Raw genomic sequence first — 18,010 nt, 5'->3', positions numbered from 1 at the left:
CGGAGCCGGGTTCTTTTTCGTGGGAAAGAAAGACGGCTCCTTACGCCCTTGTATTGATTTTAGACAGCTCAATGCCATTACGGTTAAAAATTCGTATCCTCTTCCTCTTATCTCAGTTCTCTTTGATCAGTTACGTAAGGCATCCATTTTTTCTAAGATCGATTTGAGGGGGGCGTACAATTTAATTCGCATAAAAGCAGGTGACGAATGGAAGACGGCGTTCAATACGCATACTGGACATTATGAGTATCTAGTAATGCCGTTCGGCCTCGCCAATGCACCGGCTGTCTTCCAGGATTTTATTAACGACGTCTTAAGGGAGTTTTTGGGAGTTTTTGTCGTAGTGTATTTGGATGATATCCTGATCTTCTCTCCATCTCTGGAGCAACACCGCTTGCATGTGTGCGCAGTTCTCAAAAAGTTGAGGGAGAACAATTTATATGCTAAATTAGAGAAGTGCGAGTTTGAGGTGGAGAGTATTTCTTTTCTGGGGTACATTATTTCTCCCCGGGGTTTTCAAATGGACCCAATAAAACTTCAGGCCATCAAGGATTGGGTACAACCATCAAACCTCAAGTCCACTCAGAGGTTTTTAGGATTTGCTAACTATTATAGGAGATTCATTCCATTTTTTTCCGATATTGTGGCTCCCATAGTTGCATTAACCAAGAAAGGCGCCAATCCTTCGGTCTGGTCCGATGCCGCTGTTAATGCTTTCAAGAGGTTGAAGGCAGCCTTTCTCTCTGCCGGGGTCTTGCGGCATCCCAATCCTGAATTGCCCTTTGTCGTGGAGGTGGACTTTATTCTTTGCCCGATTTAATTTTATTATTACTTACAGGCCAGGGTCAAAAAATGTCGTTGCCGATGCTCTTTCGAGAAGTTTCTCTGCAGTCCAAGACCCTCATTTACAGCTAGAACCTATTATCCCTGCCTCTTGTATCATTGCCGGTTTTACTCACAGCCTTCTGGATCAAGTCATTTTGGCACAAGCTTCCGCTCCCAAGGCTGTTCCAGAGGGTAGACTCTTTGTTCCTTTAGAGCTCCGCAAAAAGATTTGGTACTCTTTACCTAGAACGGCGCCCACGATTGAAATCGCGGGATCGCGGGTAAAATCGCGGCAATCGCGGTAATCGCGGGTAAATCGCGGGTACATCAAAATCGGGTACCCGCGATTACCGCGATTTTCCCATAGGGAACAATGTTAAAAAGTCAGATTGACCGCGATTTTAGCGTTAAATGCCTCAATGCCCGCGATTTTTACATAGGAAACAATGTTAAATGGGCCACAGAGCCCTAATAGTCCCCCTGAATTGTTAAATGGCCCCCACAATTTTTAACGCCACCCCACGATCAACGTGAACCCGAAGCGTGGCGAGCGCAGCGAGCCCGCGAGGGGCGGCGGTACGCGTCCTACGACCTTTTCATGCCCTACTATCCACGTCGGCGTGGAGTTGAGAATAGAATAGTGTGGCGAGCGCAGCGAGCCACCGAGCCCGAAGCGTGGCGAGCGCAGCGAGCCCCGCGAGGGGACGCGGATACCTTCACAGGTAAACGCGTCCCTTCGCGGGCTTCACAGGTGTCCGCGTCGCCACGGACACCTGTGAAGCCCGCGAGGGGACGCGTTTACCTGTGAAGGTATCCGCGTCCCCTCGCGGGGCTCGCTGCGCTCGCCACGCTTCGGGCTCGGTGGCTCGCTGCGCTCGCCACACTATTCTATTCTCAACTCCACGCCGACGTGGATAGTAGGGCATGAAAAGGTCGTAGGACGCGTACCGCCGCCCCTCGCGGGGCTCGCTGCGCTCGCCACGCTTCGGGTTCACGTTGATCGTGGGGTGGCGTTAAAAATTTTGGGGGCCATTTAAGACTTCAGGGGGACTATTTGGGCTCTGTGGCCCATTTAACATTGTTTCCTATGTCAAAATCGCGGTCATTGAGGCATTTAACGGTAAAATCGCGGTCAATCTGCCTTTTAACATTGTTCCCTATGGGAAATCGCGGGCATCGCGTCGCGGGCATCGCGGGTACATTTATGGCCGGCCGCGACGCGACCGACGCGATTTTTCAGGTTTAACATGGTTTTCAATGGGAAAATCGCGGGCATCGCGTCGGTCGCGTCGCGGGTAGCCATAAATGTACCCGCGATGCCCGCGACGGGCGCCGTTCTAGGTAAAGAGTACCAAAGATTTTTTCTGAGTTTCACCATTGTAAATCTGCAGGACATCCTGGCATTGATAAAACTTTATCTTTGTTATCAAGGGCTGTCTGGTGGGCCACCATGAGGAGAGATGTCAAGGAATGGGTGTCTGCTTGCGACGCCTGTGCCAGAAATAAATCTCCCCGTTGTCCTCCTATAGGTCAGTTGATTCCCTTGTCGATACCCAGGAGGCCATGGTCACATATCTCCATGGATTTTATAACCGATCTGCCACAGTCTTTGGGTTTTGACTCCATCTGGGTGGTGGTAGATAGATTCAGTAAAATGGCACATTTTGTTCCCCTGAACGGGTTACCTTCCGCGGAAAGGTTGGCCTCCTTATTTGTGTGCCACATTTTTCGATTGCATGGCCTTCCTTCAGATATTGTTTCAGACAGGGGTGTCCAATTTGTTGCCAAGTTTTGGAAGTCAGTCTGCTCCGCATTACAAATTAAGCTTAGCCCTTCCTCCGCTTATCACCCACAATCCAACGGGCAGACGGAACGGGTTAATCAAACACTCGAGCAGTTCCTGCGATGCTATGTCTCCAAATCCCAACAGAATTGGGTGGAGAACCTACCCTTTGCAGAATTCGCCTATAATAATGGCCGACATTCTGCCACCAAGATGTCTCCCTTCTGGTGTAATTATGGTTTCCATCCTCGGGCAAATTCATTCGATCCTGTTCCCGCCAGAACAGGTAATCCCAGGTGGGTGACCAGTAGGAGAGGTACCTGGGCTATGGTCCGTAGGGCTCTCCTCTCTGCGACCATGGCCGCAAGGCGCTTTTCCGACCGTCACAGGAGACCTTGCTCTTTCAAGGTTGGAGACTGGGTATGGTTATCCTCCCGAAATATCAACATCCATCAAGCTTCGAAGAAATTGGGTCCTCGGTTCATTGGTCCCTATAAGATTGTAAGGAGACTCAATCCTGTGGCCTTCCGTCTCCTGCTTCCACGTTCTTTAAAGGTCAATCCCACATTTCATGCTTCCTTACTCAAACCTGCCTTTCGGCCTTGCGCTTACAGGCCGGCACCGGTCATTCGTCAGGGCCGCAGGGAATTTGTAGTGGATAGTGTTCTTGATTCTAAGATTACCCGAGGTCGTTTGTCCTTTCTTGTTCACTGGAGAGGTTACGGCCCTGAAGAAAGGTCCTGGGTTTTGGATAAGGATCTTCATGCCCCGTCCTTGAAAGAGTTATTTTTCAGGCAAAACCCATTGAAGCCAGGGGCTGGAGGTCGGTTGACCTCTCCTCAAGGGGGGGGTACTGTCAGGGCACACGGCGGGCGCCGCTGCAGAGGCCAGGCGACTCCGAGCGCATCGCCACTAGCAGGCAGCGCCGGAGCCGCTGGACACAGCGGGCGCCGCCATCTTCCGGAAGGGAAGCGTCGGGCGTTGCCTAGCAACGTTCCGAGCTTCCTCCCCTGTGCGGCTCAGCGTCGGGCGTTGCCTAGCAACGTCCCGCGCCTCCTCCCTCGTGCGGCCCGGCGTCAGGAGGTTGCTAGGCAACCTCCCTGAACAGCCGGAAACGTGCGGCGTCAGTGCAGCTGACGTCAGCACAAACAAGGCGGCACTTTTGAATAAATAGCCGGCGTCTGCTGGGAACAGACGCCGGTTATAGCTTTGGATTTCCTCTTTTGAGCGCCTTAGTGTTCCTGGTCCCCAGACGTCACAAGCTGTGCCCTGTGTCGTGATCCTTGTCCTGCTGCAGATAAGTCTCTGCCAGAGCATTTGCCTTTGCTTGTATTATCTTTATATTCCATCTTTAGTGCATTGTTGCCTGTTTTCTATTGTTACCATATTCCACCTTTTGGGCATTGTTGCCATCCTCTTTTTGATAGCTTACCATCTCCTTAGCATTGTTGCTACCATTATTATATATATATATATATTCATACCACCTTCTCGTATTGTTACGTTTAGTTAGATTCCGCTGGATCTATCACGTATTATTGTATTGTTCCTCCGTGGGGATTCCTCACTGGGTATCCGGGGCCTCCTTGCCTTCTGTGGGTTTAGCTAGTTACACCCTTGCTCTCTGCTAGCCTTGGCGGCCGTGTTGTCCTCTCATAAGACCAGGTGGCATCGGGGTCGGAGCCGGAGTAACTGGCTCCTTCGGACGCGGCTATTATTGGTGAAGCCTAGCTCTCTGCACACGCCCGCCAATCCCGGTACGAGGCAACGGAGGTAGGGGTGGCAAGGGGGTCCCCGGACCCTAACATTTAGATAGGACCATTGATCACACAGAGCTGAATCGCCCCGCTTGTTTAGAAAGCATAACCACCAGGTGATCATGCACCACCAGATTCAGAGCGCAGTGTTCCTCTGATCATCAGGTCAGAGATCTTGTTGACAAATCAAGTTCAATTTGCTCATAACTGAGACATACATATGAAACATGCACAATATGAAGGATGTGACATATATAACAACTGTGACATAGAAACATAGAATTTGACGGCAGATAAGAACCACTTGGACCATCTAGTCTGCCCCTTTTTTTAAACATGTTACCTCAAACCATATTTGATCCTTATTTTTTGTAAGGATATCAATATGCTTATCCCAAGCATGTTTAAATTGTACTACTGTATTTGCGTCTACCACCTCTGTTGGGAGGCTATTCCACTTATCTACTATTCTTTCTGTGAAAAAATTCTTCCTCACATTTCCCCTGAATCTTCCTCCCTCTAGTTTCAGTGTTCTGTTGCTCCTCTTCCTGTGAAGAATGTCTCCCACCTGTACCTTGTTAAAGCCCTTAATATATTTGAAAGTTTCTATCATGTCCCCCCTTTCCCTTCTCTGCTCTAAAGTATACATATTAAGATCTTTTAGTCTTTCCTGGTACGTTTTGTGATGTAGGCCATGCACCATTTTAGTTGCTCTTCTTTGTACAGTCTCTAATGTATTTATATCCTTCTGGAGATATGGCCTCCAGAACTGAACACAATACTCTAGGTGAGGTCGTACCAATGACCTATACAGTGGCATTATTACTTCTTTCTTTCTACTGCTGATACCTCTCCCGATGCAACCAAGCATCTGACTTGCCTTCTTCATTGCTTTGTTACATTGCCTACCTGCTTTTAAGTCCCCTGAAATAGTGACACCTAGATCCCTCTCTTCCTCAGTAGTTTCCATTATAGTGCCATTTATACTATATTGAGTCTTTGGATTTATGAGACCCAAGTGCATGATTTTGCATTTTTTGGCATTAAACTGTAGTTGCCATTCTGCCATTGACCATTTCTCTAATCTGCCTAGATCCTCAATCATTTGTTTTACCCCTCCTGGTGTGTCTACCCTGTTGCATACCTTTGTGTCATCTGCAAAAAGGCACATTTTACCCTCAATTCCATTTGCAATATCACCAATAAAGATATTAAAAAGCACCGGTCCAAGTACAGATCCCTGGGGTACTCCACTTGTAACCTTTCCCTCCTTTGACTGTACTCTGTTTACTACAACTCTCTGTTTTCTGTCCTGCAACCACGCTCTTATCCATTCAACTATCTTAGAATCCAATCCCAAGCTTTCAAGTTTATTTAACAGTCTGCAATCTGGGACAGTGTCAAAAGCTTTACTAAAGTCTAGATAAGCTACATCTACAGCCCCACCTTGATCTATTACTTTAGTCACCCAGTCAAAAAAGTCAATAAGATTTGTTTGACATGATCTTCTCTCAGTAAACCCATGCTGTTTTGGATCCTGTAAATTGCTGGTTTTGAGATATTCTACAACTCTTTGTTTTAAGAGTGTTTCCATCAATTTCCCTACTACTGATGTAAGGCTCACTGGTCGATAGTTGCTTACCTCTTGCTTGCTTCACTTTTGTGCAGTGGGACTACATTCGCTGTTTTCCAGTCCTCTGGGATTACTCCAGTAGCTAGTGACTGGTTGAATAATTCTGTTATTGGTTTTAACAGCTCCCCTTTAAGCTCTTTTAGTATCCTTGGATGTATCCCATCTGGCCCCATTGATTTATCCACTTTCAGTTTTGAGAGTTCTGTGAGGACTTTCTCCTCTGTAAATGTACTTGTCTCTCCCTCAGTTTTCTGACTATACTTGCAACTTAACTGTGGCCCCTTCCCCTCTTTTTCAGCAGTGAATACTAAGCAGAAATAATTATTAATATTACATAATATTACATATTAATATTACATACCCCCATCGGTCAACATTGGGTGACCCCCAAACAACGGGGAATGTTCCCTGCAACCTTTCTGAGACCTGTCCCGGGACATGGGCTAAACCACAAGAAAAAAAGAAAGAAAAAGAAAAACAAGAGAGAAAAAAATGAGAAAAACCAGCCAGTGTGTGCTGCTTGTGGTGCTGGTTGATGGTTTTAAACTGTTAGGTTGGTTGTAGTCAATGCAAAAATAGCGAGAAAGAGTTAGTTTCGTTGAGACCTAGGGGTGCTACGGTGCCCAAATTGTAAATCCATCGAGCTTCTACTTTTTTTCAGGAGCAGGCCTCTGTCTCCACCCCGCTTGGGAGGTGGGACCCAGTCAATCAGTCGGCATCTTAGGGAGGGTATCTGATGTCCATGTTGGAGGGAATGACGAGGGACTGGTTGGTCTGCTTTGCCATTGTCGAGGGCAACTCTGATGCTTCTTCTGTGGTAGCCATCCTTTCACGGAAACATTTGCTGGTCAATCCGATGTAGGCCAATCCACAGGGACAAGTTAGCATGTAGATCACATGGTCCATGCGACAGTGGAGGTGATACTTGATGGTGACCTGCTTGCCAGTCTGGAGGTGTGGGAAAGAAGGACCCGTGAGCATCGCGCTGCAGGTTGTACATCCACTGCAACGGTAGCAACCTGGTTTTTGGCTATGTAGCCATGTGGTCGAGATCTTAGGTTCAGGGCTTACTGTTGGGCGCATGAGCATTTGTTTTAAATTAGGGCCTCGTCTGAAGGCCATCATGGGAGGACCATAATTTTGTAATTTAAGTGCTCTGTCGGTCGCCACTATAGGCCAATGGTGTCTGAGACTCTTTTGGATATTCTGGGATTTGTGGTCATAGGTGTTAGTGAATATCATCCGCTTGTGTTCTTTGGTGCGGATATGGTGGATTGGGCCACATTGCGTTTGGCTTTTGCTAGACAACCATCGACGATTGATTTTGAGTATCCTCTTTCGATGAATTTCATCAAAATTTCGGTTAGTTGGACCTGTAGAGTGATGTCATCAGTATTGTTCCTCATGACCCACATGAATTGTGACACAGGTAAGTTGTTTTTAAGCACAGGTGGGTGCTGACTGGTGGCTGCCAAAAGTGTGTTCCGGTCAGTTTCTTTCCTGAACAGACACGTGTGCAGGTGGCCATTAATGAACGAAATCTTGATGTCCAAAAAATTTATGGATTCCGGTTCAAGCTGGTACGTGAATTGTAGTGTGGGGTTTTAAATAAAGGCTCCCTTGACCTCATGTTGTTGGTGGTCGAAAAAGTGCGAACCGATATTGACAACTTCGGGACAGCACACCTAGTAACACTGAAAAGTGACAGATCTAATAATTTCGTTGATAAACTGGTCACACAAGTTGATTCCTACAGATGTGATTTAATCACATTCAAGCGAAGCAAACTGGCCACGGTCACAGCAGATTATCAGAATCACACGGTCTATCGGTGGCTTACCGGAGACTCAGGTACTAACAGATCTGCTAGAGCCAATAGAACTAGGTGGCAACAAAGAAGACAGGTGCGGTTTGAGACCAGCTCCTCAACATCAGCCTCCGACACGGAGCAATCAGACCCATGCCCAACCCAGGGTGATTTTTTAGGGCAAGACCCCGTAAACACCTTGGTCCGCCAAAGACAAAGAGGCGTAGACCCCACCCGAGGAAGGGGAGGTACATGGCGCCAAGGCAGAGGGCGGTATCAGACTTAGTGTTCAACTTGTCTGATACACCTCTTGATGAAGCCACCACCCAATTACTCTCACATAGATTATCCTTTGTCCCTACGGGACCACATAGTGCATTTGACACAGCAATTGATATCTACAGGTTTGGCCGTAAACTTAGGCTTCGTGAACACTTCGGTGACACAGACACTTCTGAACCACAAAGTGGTTTCAGGAATCCCTCAACTTTTGACCCCACCTCTTCCAACCCCAGTATCCGCACATTCTCAAGAATGGTAGAACTAGAAATAGGTGTGGGAAACCGCCAGTTCAAATATGACAACTTGTCCAGAGTGGAACGTGCCGCACTCAAAATCCTGAAAGCCAACCCAAATTTAGTGGTACGGGCAGCAGACAAGGGAGGGGCCATTGTCATTCAAAATTGGGATTACTATAACTCCGAGATCCTACGCCAATTGGCAGATGGTGACACTTACCAGAAACAGAACTCAAACCCGATCCCGACATTTAAAAAGGTAGATGAGGTGCTGACAGTGGCCCTGACATCTGGACATATAGACAAACACACGTTCGAATTCTTGACAGTAGAACACCCCGTATGTCCAATCATTTATACCATCCCTAAGATCCACAAGTCTGTAACTGAACCGCCTGGGAGACCAATCATCTCCGCCAGGAATTCACTACTTCAACCATTGGCCATCTACACCGATAAATTTGTACAACCCTTAATAAATTCAAGTCAGAGCTATATAAGGGACACAAGTGATTTTTTGGCGAAACTCAAAGAAATAGACCTCAGAGCTGAACCCCTGTTCTTGGTGACCATGGACGTTCACTCGCTCTATACTGTGATACCTCACATCGAAGGGCTGAGAGCATTACGAGACTTGTTGGACACTAGGACCTCACTGGTCCCTCCGACTGATTTTTTGATTGAGTTGGCCAGACTTGTGCTGACTTGTAATCATTTTATGTATGGTGACTCTTATTTTGTACAAACATCGGGAACTGCAATGGGGTCTAACCTGGCCCCATCATATGCAGGATCGTTCATGATCAACTATGAACAAACAACCATCTTCCCAAGATTCAACCAATTCATCAGATTCTATAAACGCTTCATCGATGATGTGTTCCTCTTGTGGAGGGGGACACAATCAGAGTTTTTACAGATGATGGGATCCCTAAATGATGGCATACACCCGATACAATTCACGTACCAGCTTGAACCGGAATCCATAAATTTTTTGGACATCAAGATTTCGTTCATAAATGGCCACCTGCACACGTGTCTGTTCAGGAAAGAAACTGACCGGAACACACTTTTGGCAGCCACCAGTGAGCACCCACCTGCGCTTAAAAACAACTTACCTGTGTCACAATTCATGCGGGTCTTGAGGAACAATACTGATGACATCACTCTACAGGTCCAACTGACCGAAATGTCTATGAAATTCACCGAAAGAGGATACTCAAAATCAATCGTCGATGATTGTCTAGCAAAAGCCAAACGCAATGTGGCCCAATCCACCATATCCACACCCAAAGAACACAAGCGGATGATATTCACTAACACCTATGACCACAAATCCCAGAATATCCAAAAGAGTCTCAGACACCATTGGCCTTTAGTGGCGACCGACAGAGCACTTAAATTACAAAATTATGGTCCTCCCATGATGGCCTTCAGACGAGGCCCTAATTTAAAACAAATGCTCATGCGCCCAACAGTAAGCCCTGAACCTAAGATCTCGACAACATGGCTACATAGCCAAAAACCAGGTTGCTACCATTGCAATGGATTTACAACCTGCAGCGCGATGCTCACGGGTCCTTCTTTCCCACACCCCCAGACTGGCAAGCAGGTCACCATCAAGTATCACCTCCACTGTTGCATGGACCATGTGATCTACATGCTAACTTGTCCCTGTGGATTGGCCTACATCGGATTGACCAGCAGATGTTTCCGTGAAAGGATGGCCAACCACAGAAGAAGCATCAGAGTTGCCCTCGACAGTGGCAAAGCAGACCAACCAGTCCCTCGTCATTTCCTCCAACATGGACATCAGATACCCTCCCTAAGATGCCGACTGATTGACTGGGTCCCACATCCCAAGCGGGGTGGAGACAGAGGCCTGCTCCTGAAAAAAGTAGAGCTCGATGGATTTACAATTTGGGCACCGTAGCACTCCGGGGTCTCAACGAAACTAACTCTTTCTCGCTATTTTTGCATTGACTACAACCAACCTATCAGTTTAAGACCATCAACCAGCACCACAAGCAGCACACACTGGCTGGTTTTTCTCAGTTTTTTTCTCTCTTGTTTTTCTTTTTCTTTCTTTTTTTGTTGTGGTTTAGCCCATGTCCCGGGACAGGTCTCAGAAAGGTTGCGGGGAACATTCCCTGTTGTTTGGCGGTCACCCAATGTTGACCGATGGGGGTATGTCACAGTTGTTATATATGCCACATCCTTCATATTGTGCATGTTTCATATGTATGTCTCAGTTATGAGCAAATTGAACTTGATTTGTGTCATGAACCTCGGTTCTCGCACCCCTCGCATGCGCCCCTTACCGGCACGCTGGGGTAGTGTCCTCCGTAGATCAGCCGCCGGCACAGTCGGCAATCCCTGGTGTCATGTCTTTTGCTTCCAAGTCGCCCCTGCGTCACTATGAGCTCCAGGTGTATTCCCTAATCAGACTGTGGGTCACATGATCCAGGTAAGCTCCAACTTACTTCCTGGTCTGTGTGCTGCTGCTGCGGCTAATCCCATCACCTGCGTCTGATTCCCTAATCACCTGGAGGGATAAAAGCCTAGCTCACAGTCTCCTCCTTGTCTTGGACAACTCGTCAGTTTACCTGTGAGTTCTCCAGCGTTAAACTCCTGTCAAGACTCCCCACTTGTTACAGAGATCCGGTTACCTGAGTCCGCTGTCACCTGTGCTACTCTCAGCGTCCTGGTTATTCCACTCCTGCCAGAAGTCTCCACGTGTTCCATCTGCCGTGTGATCCTGTCTTCCAGTGCAGTCCAGGTTATCTGCTCAGCGTCCGGATATCAGTGGGTTCCGTGCCAGTCTCCCCTCGGCTCTCAGGCCACTCCAGCGATCCCCAGTGATCTCCAGTATCGGCTCCCTAGCCGCTCCAGCGATCCCCAGTGATCTCCAGTATCGGCTCCCTAGCCGCCCCAGCGATCCCCAGTGATCACCAGTATCGGCTCCCTAGCCGCTCCAGTGATCCTCAGTGTCTCCTGCGTCTCCCTGTGCTACCCTTGTGTCATCCCCGGCTTCCAGGCCGCATCTCTCATTTCTCAAGTACCCTCCGTGTTGCTGTATAGCATTCAGTGCCATCGATCACCATCGATGGTTTAAGTACCCCTCTAAAGACTCTTGTTATCCAAACCCTGCCAAAGCCACAGGGGAACCTGGGCAGAGGGCCGCGACCTGGTCGGCAGTTGCAGCGAAGTCCATATCCCCTTGCGGGGGTCCCTGGTGAATACCACTGTCGGCTTAGACCCCGCGCCTCTGCTTTAGGTCTCAGCCAATCCTCTGTGTCCCCCGCAGGTCATCTCCCTCCAGCCTCCGTGCATGAGCTCCAGCTACCTCAAGCCTCCTCGCTTCCAGTTCCCTGCGCCCTCCACTGGCGCACCCAGGTCAGTGCCGGGAACACAGACAGTCCAGGCCGTGACAATTTGTCAACAAGATCTCTGACCTGATGATCAGAGGAACACTGCGCTCTGAATCTGGTGGTGCATGATCACCTGGTGGTTATGCTTTCTAAACAAGCGGGGCGATTCAGCTCTGTGTGATCAATGGTCCTATCTAAGGGCCCCAGGATCTCCATTTGACAGAGGTCATTTGTGCACTTGGTCATGTGGCTTTATCACGAAATGTGTACATAATAAAATAAAATAAAAATAAAAATAAAATTAATAATAAAAATAAAAAATAATCAATAAAAAACAAATAAATATACCACATTAATATAGAAACCAAATGTTTTTCTATAACTCATATACTTAATTGGATGCTTTGTAAATAAAAAACACGCAGCAATATACATTGATATCTGCAGGGTCTTTATAATAAGATAAGAAAACCATTAATTAATCTAATGTGACGGCTATACGTATGTCTCCATTAACTGATCTCTTATGACTATATGAGTCCACTGGAGAGCAATGTCCTTCTTCATGGTGTTAATGCTGGAATGTTACTGCCTCTATTGCGAAGGGAACAACCGCGTCTTGTTTTGTGTTCAGTATGTTCCACATTTTTTGTTTCACATTATTTGTTTCACATTGTGTATTTGAACTTTGGGAGTGAGTGGAGTGTGATACGGTACTGGCGGGTGACACAGCGGTGTGTCTCCAGTCCCGGCGAGATACCTTCACATTACAGATGTCCCCGGCAACAGTGAGGGCGGTCCCAATGACGGGCGCCGTCCCCCAGCCCTATTAGCCTCACACGTAACTAGTTGGTTGCCTTAGGAACATGATGCACAACTCCCGGAAATACCGGAAGTTGTCACACGTGCGTTCCAAGGACCGGAAGCCGCGTAAGCGTGCGTTCCATGGTCCTGGATGCAGAGCGCATTCTGGCTCTGAATTTTAAACAGTTGAGAGGTATAAATAGCAGGGACTGGGGTAAAGCTGGTTGTGGCTCTCCCTCTGTGGATCTGGTCCCGCTGACTGATGTAACTCTGTTGGCGTTGTATACTTGGCTTTACCACACTCCTTGACAAAGGTCACAGTGGTGACCGAAATGTTGGAGGAGAATATCTGAACCAGCAACAGGTTTTTTCTATGCATTTATATTTTTTCTCATTTGAAAACTGAATAATTTTTGTGGAGAGTGCTTTCTTTCTCACTCACTAGTGAGAAAGCATTGTTGTTTTTACATGGACACAGGTATACCTGTGCTCCATTAAGGCACCCTACCCCACGCAATTAGCCGAAGGTGTGAGTGCAGGCTTTGTGGATCTATATATATATATATATATATATATATATATATATATATAAACAACATTCTTCTATCCAAAAAATAAAATAAAATAAGTATATACACAATTCACAGTTATCTAAATGTTTCTACATATTTTTAGACATATTACACTGACAGACAATAGAAATTCTGTTTATTTGACAGACAATAGAAATTCTGTTTATTTGTATCACCACAGGTCAGGTGCATTGCCTTTGCTAGGCACATTGCTTTTCTAAGCATTGATTATACGGACACACTTTAAAGCTGCTGTGCAGCAGCATATTATCGCTAAAGGCATCATACGCCAGCTAAATCTTCAAAGGACATATATTTCCTCATAAATACCAGCATAAACGCGGAGGGAGAGGTACTTGATGTATGCAGATCCATTTTAAGTGTCGGCTCTCTTGAGTCGACTCTTATTTGTAAATTACTAGTACTTATATATCCCTCCGTAAATTTAGAGGGAAAGTCTAATGTGGTACATAAATGTAATCAATGTGTGTGCAGAGAAATATACACACACATAAATCGGGAGAGCAGGGAGGGATCAAGAGCAGAGGTATATAGATAAACAAAGTGGGAGCATCCATATATGTAGAAAGAAAAAATGAATAATGAATATAAAAAATAAATTAAAATAAAGAAACACAGAGAACACATATATGTTTTTCTTTCTTAGATCGTGACAGCATAGAGCACCATGCTTTAATCAGTGTTCGTTTATTTAGAGCCCCACTTTACGTGTCGACTCCCCTCAGTCGACTCTTATCGGCATGTTCCTTGAGTTGATATATTCAACTACACATTGAGATGCACGTTTATGTGCACATTCAGAGACATATTTAAAGAGGGATTATAGCGGGAGAAATACTATAATCAATGTAATACTATACCAGGCAATAGAATACCTGAAAAAACATGAAAAAACTTTGTGTTTGTATTAACTTAAATAAACTAAACTAAGTTAAGCAGAGAGAGCGCATGGTGCTGATACATAGGGATACTATAGGGAGTAGAGAACACTCGAAGAGAAAGAGTTTTGATGCCAGTCTTAATCCCAAAGGCATCAACTCTATCTCACTAGTTACAATTCGCGCATGTCGATAACCTGGTTTTTATATAGAGGAACTATACAAATAATTATAATCTGTCCTACCATTCTACACAGACTATATATGGGGCATTGCACATAGGGTTAGAAATGGATTCATAATTACCATAATTTGAAGTGCAAAGACATATTCAATGCATTTATTTAGAGGGAAAACCTACCACATATATGTATCGATAAATATACATATGTATACACTCCACACACATATGTAGAGAGAGAGAGGAGGAGATCTTTAGAATACCACTGGCTTCCTAAAAGAGACACTAGGTCACAACAAAGGACACCTGATGAGTACGGGATTAAATAAACTCAAGATCTATGGTTTTAATGTCTGGAGTTTCAGTATCCAAGATGCCTCCTGCCGGCACAAGTTCTTGAATCTATCTCCTCCATGACATGTTGAGGGTAGATGCTCCAGGCCCACCACTATTAAACCCACAGGATCGCTTTCATGGGCCTCTGCAAAGTGGCGGGGAACACTGTGATTTGTGCATTTCTTTATGGATTGGGTGTGACCCACGAATCTGAAAGTCATTCAGAGGTGCTTGTGCTTTGCTAATTACTATAGACGCTTCATTCGTTCCTTTTCTGACATCACTAAAAAGGGGGCTGACCCCTCCAGTTGGTCACCTCAAGCAGAACAGGCATTCGTGACCCTTAAACAAGCCTTTGTTTCCGCTCCCATTCTGAGACATCCCGATCCTGAGCTGTCCTTCATGTAGAGGTAGACGCCTCGGAAGTAGGGGCAGGGGCAGTATTGTCTCAGAAAGACCCTGTTTCCCTGTATTTATTCCCCTGTGCTTACATGTCCAGGAAATTTTAATCAGCAGAGATGAATTATGATGTTGGCAACCGAGAGCTGCTTGCCATCAAGTGGGCCTTCGAGGAATGGAGGCATTGGCTAGAGGGCGGCCGCCATCAGGTGTTGGTGGTAACTAACCACAAAAATCTTCAACATATTGAATCAGCCAAGCGCCTGAATGCTCGACAGGCACGCTGGACTCTATTCTTTACACTTTCAATTTCCTTATTTCCTTCAGACCGGGCTCAAAAAACATCAGAGCAGATGCTCTTTCCCGCAGCTTCCTTCCTAGGCCCTTATTCTGATTGACGCGGACTTTACCGCATTCTTACGGATCGCGTCTTTTCGGCGTCTGCGCATGCGTGGAGAACGCAACGCGCATGTGCCACGCCTTGACTCCGTACCAGTTCGGCCAAATCCCGTACAAAACTGTTCCCCGCAATCAGTCGGGAAATATGGGCGTATTATGGGCGTCATGCGGAATGACACATGGGCGTAGTTTCAAAGTGGGCAAAACGGGGCGGAAACATGGGCGGACACGGGGGAGTACACTTATGTTGGGGGGCGTACATTCGGATAGCACGCCGAATGCACGCGATCAAAAGGGGAAGAAATGTGCGGTGTCCACAAGTGTACTATTGCTTTGCGGACACCACTCGTTCATGCGGTAGGCGAACGTACGCCTAATGACTACAAGCATTAACACCTGAACCCAATAGAATCGACTCCTTTACTCATTACTCACTAATAGGCCGCTTGTCAGTGCTTTAATTGAAACCATTGCTGCTTCAAGGAACCCTTCCTAAACACCCACATATCCTGTACTTGTCAGACACTTTAAAACTGCTAACAATGGACATGACAGAATATTAATACTAGCAATACACATGTGTATTCGACATGTACTCATGAAACCACACATTTTTGGGTAAAGTAAAAAAATTTATTTATATACATGTCACAGTCAATGCCACTGTGATGCAATGACCAAAAAATACAAAATCAAAAAAATAAACAACATGGCAGGAATGTAGCAAAATAAATAATTTTTATGAGGATAGGTAATTGAATAAGTGGGTCATGTGATGTCTTGCAGAAGATACTTAATAGTGGGTTGTTTGGCGTAAATACTCCGCTTACGTGCGGTAGCACCGCTTGGCTCCCGTTCGGATGCGGTATTCCCGAGCATACTCTGTAATACTCTGTAATACCGTGCAGAATCTGAGTGTTTCTCCCGCACACGCATGGTTTGTATGTCGTCCGTAAACACGCCCTGTTCTTAAAGAGTGAGTCCGTCCGAATGCGGAGGACCCGTGGGCGTTTCTACGGACGATGGCCGCACACGGCAGAACACCGTGGCGTGCGGACCGCACCGTAAGAATGCGGGAATATCCGCACAGATCAGAATAAGGGCCCTAAACAGGAAGGGAAGTTATCCTCTGTACCCATTCTTCCTGCCTCATTTATACATTCTGCCCTCACTCAAACCTTGGAAGAACTTTTTCGTCATGTATAGGATCAGGCTCCCAGTCAAACGCCTGCAGGTCGTCTCTTTGTTCCGCAGTCCTTAAGAAGAAAGGTGTTTTCAGAATTCCATGATAGCAGGATCGCAGGGCATCCTGGAATGGAAAAGACATTGGAACTTCTTTCCCGTAGCGTCTGGAGGCCTGATATCACTAAGGACATTAGGGAGTTTGTTCTCTCATGCCCAGACTGTGCTAGACACTATGTTCCAAGTTCCTTGCCTACAGGTCAACTTGTGCCACTCGCCATTCCGTCCAGGCCATGATTCCATATTGCCATGGACTTTGTGGTCGACCTGCCAGTGTCCTCAGGCTTTCAGGTCATTTGGGTCATTATTGACAGCTTCAGTAGGATAGCTCATTTTGTTCCCTTGTCACAGCTGCCGTCAGCTAAGCAGCTGGCCACATTTTTTCTTCATCATATCTTTAGACTTCATAGGTTGCCTTAAGATATTGTGTCCGACCGGGGTCCCCAGTTTGAGGTACAGTTTTGGAGGCTCTTTTGTGCCATCTTGGAGATTAAGCTCAGTTTGACCTCTGCTTATCATCCCCAGTAAAATGGTCAAACAGAACGGCTTAACCAATCCCTAAAGCAATACTTGCGCCTTTTTGTTTCTAAGGCACAGAATGACTGGGCGGATTTCTTGCCCATTGCTGAATTTGCCTATAACAAGGCTTACGATTCGTCCACCAAGGTGTCACCCTTCTTTGCCGTCTATGGGTTTCATCCCAAAGCCAGTGCACTCGGTCCTGAAGGGCCAATGTTTGCATCCTCGGCAACCTACCGCCTTAGAGTCATCTGGAGGGAGGGGCATTTAGCCCTTAAAAAGGCTGCGTTTTGTGAAAAGGTTTTTTCGGACCAGTCAAGGAGGCCTTGTAATTTCAAGGTTGGCAAAAGAGTCTGATTGTCGACTCATAACATCAAGCTTCGATAACCATCAGCAAAATTTGGTCCTAAATTTATTGGCCCATTTCTAATCATTAAAAAGGTTAACTCGGTAGCCTTTCGGTTACAAATTCCCAGGTCCCTCAAGATTGCCAATACCTTTCATTCCTCTCTACTTAAACCAGTTTTTGTCTCAAGGAAATTCACTCGAAAGGTGGTTTGGGGCAAAAATCCAGTAGAAGTCCACAGTCAACTGGAGTTTGTAGTAGAAAAGATCCTGGATTCCAGGGTTTTCTGTGGTTTGCTCCGTTTTCTAGTCAGTTGGAAAGGCTATGGGCCAGAGGAAAGGTCCTGGGTCTCTAACAAGGATTTACATGCCCCGAGACTTAAGGCAGAATTCTCTCGGGATTTCTCTCACAAGCCCAGGGGTAGGGGTTTGTTCACCCCTCCTCAAGGGGGGGGGGGGGTACTGTTACATGCAGGGGGGGTGTTTCAGCAACTCCCGGCTGCTCACTCCTCCTGCTTCGGTGTCTCCTGGGCTGGTAGCTCAGCAACCAGGGACGTCAGGAAACATAGCAGCCGGGTGCCGCTTCCGCTGGCTACGGCCATGGTTATTCGGCAATGGGT

Source organism: Crinia signifera, chromosome 6 (assembly GCF_055691185.1).
Source record: "Crinia signifera chromosome 6, ASM5569118v1, whole genome shotgun sequence".
NCBI classification, from domain to species: domain Eukaryota; kingdom Metazoa; phylum Chordata; class Amphibia; order Anura; family Myobatrachidae; genus Crinia; species Crinia signifera.
Note: the sequence above shows the minus strand (reverse complement) of the source record.